This window comes from Ornithodoros turicata, chromosome 1 (genome assembly GCF_037126465.1).
Source record: "Ornithodoros turicata isolate Travis chromosome 1, ASM3712646v1, whole genome shotgun sequence".
NCBI classification, from domain to species: domain Eukaryota; kingdom Metazoa; phylum Arthropoda; class Arachnida; order Ixodida; family Argasidae; genus Ornithodoros; species Ornithodoros turicata.
The window spans coordinates 50,189,622-50,192,137 of NC_088201.1; positions in this window are offsets into that span (position 1 = coordinate 50,189,622).

Below are 2,516 nucleotides of genomic sequence, written 5' to 3' on the forward strand. Positions count from 1 at the left end.
GGGTTCGAGTCCTACTGCTGGCTAACCTTTTCAGTGACTTCCTTCTTTCATCACTTCCTTCTTTCCCATAGTTCAAAGCGGCGCTAAGCTATAAGCTCTCTGGGATTTTCTGAAGTTGTCTATTGGCCTCGACAGTATACCTTCGTCTCAATTTGAGGTACGAGGGTGCGAGATCCCAAAGAAGAAGATGCCCACGCAATTCCCCGCAGGTATATCAAAGAATAAATCGTGCGGTACTAAGCACAGGTGTCCATGCGTTGCATGTGTGGAAGGCGTAGTTTATCAGATCCTACTTTCATGTGGTAAACCCCGTAAACGATCAGAAAGGTGGGTGGCTGGCCCCTCCCTGTAACGCTTGCAACTGTGAGCCGATCTTCAGATAACATTGTTAGGAAAGATAAAAACGGGCGAACGAGGGAAATAATAGAAGCAGAGATGACAAGCAGCCTTGGCCCTGATTGTGTAACCTAACAGACAAAGAACTGGTCTTCATTCGGTCCCGCTCTGCGCATGGCTGATTAAAGTTAGTTGCAAATTAGCGCCTCGCGGCTCCTGGAACTTGGCTTCGCCGATTCACCGTCGTCTCCGTCGCACTGTTGCGAGTCCCTCCCTCTTTGTTTCTGTTTGTTCCTTTCCTTTTTTCCTTTTTATTATTTACTTGTGAATTTGAGAACTGCTGCTGTCTTGTGCCTCACCTGATCCAGGGATTGCTTAGGACTTTCTTCCTGAGGGGTTGGTGGGAAGGTGTGGTGATACCAACAGCAGGCTTCTGCCGTGTTGTCATGTATTTTCACCCACACGCAAAAAAAAAAAAAAAGAAAGAAAGAAAAAAGGCATGACGTTAGAAAATTTTGGGATGATTGTTGTATGATTTGTGGGGTGGGGGAGAGGGGCTCATAGTTTGAGGGTGTAGGAGAGAGGGGGCTGGGAAAATTTCTGGGTGTATCTGCCACTATAGCGGTTACTGTTACAAACAGGACACCTCCGTTAACGGCGTGAGCTTGTGCAGTAAGTACTGCATCGTTTTCATGATGTCAGTCCGTAATTAAGGTGCTTGAAGACGAAAGACAGCAGCAAAGAAGAAAATTGGCAAAATTTACAGGTGCATAACAATAGAGGGAAAAACCACGCCATATCTTACACAAGACCTGAACGGGAACCGGCTTTGAGTGTCGTCTTCTATGTAGTCGGTACATGACAATTTCAAAAGACGCAGCCAAAAACACAGACAAAAGGACGAACTGCGATCCTGTCCCTATGTGTGCCTCTTTTGTCTGTGTTTTCAGATGCGTCTTTTGAAATTGTTTTCTATGTACTACGCAATTCAATATAAATACACATTAAAATACACTTGCACCCATAGAATAAAGCTAACGGAGCACGCCCCTGGTCTCCCAAAAACTTGGTCCCCCAAAATCTTCTGCATCCATGCCGACCTTTTAAAATTCTCTTTTGTCCACATGTGTAGGGACGTAGTACCCCCATACATGTTTGCCCACACACAACGTCTGCGACAAATTTGTACAATAATGGGAATGCCAAACAAATAATCTCACTGAAGCACTTATTACAGTGGACCAGCCACACCTTGACGTATTAACTTTATAACTCGGCGACAGAAAGAAAAAAGAAGAGGAAGGGTGCACTGCTGGTAGAGTGCATATGATGGGGCATTGTAGGTGCGCTGGAGCACAGCGCTCATTTCACGTCAGAGGGCCACGTGATTTGGAGCGATGGAGATGATTGGAGTAGTTGCCGATCAGCTGGCCAGATAAACCGCTTTCCGGCCCAGATAAGGGCCAGTTCTCACTTGGCGACGCCGGACGCGGCGGCCTGTACGGGCGGCGGAAGTAGAGGCGCATTTTCGCCGCCCCGTCAGCGCGCACGATTTTCATGTTCTCACCACACTGGCATTCCATCGTCCAAAGCAGACGAAAAATTAGGAGGCGTGGCCTTTCTGTGTCACCTAATTGGTCGCCAGCTGTCGTTCTCGGCAGCTCTCGCCTACTCTCGCCGACGTCGCGAAAGAAGGTCGGCATGGCAGTTTTTTTTGGCTCGACGTCTCTCCTCTCCCGACTCCGGAAATGCGCGTCTATTTCCACCGCCCGCTCACGACACCAGCTCCGGTGGCGCAGCGGTAACGCGTGCGCTTGGAGACTGGAAGGTCCGCGGTTCGAATCCGCTGGGGTTTTTCCTGGGTTTCCCTCAGATGTGTAATAGGCGTATGCCGGCACAGTTCCCCTGAAGTCGGCCCATGGACGCAGCTTCCACTTCACCCTCTCCACCACCCTTCCCTTCCCGAGAAACATGCCGCCTAATCAGGCAGGCAGACCTCTCGGTTCCTCCTATCCTATCACAGGGACCCCCCTGGCGACCAACCAAAAGACTTTTATGGAGAAGTGCAATGTGTTGTTGGGAGACTATATTGAAAAATATAAAAATATAAGTTGTTACCTTCCTACTTAGGTAGATAAATTATTGAATGCTCCTCGTATGTAACCAAAGTCAAACATAAG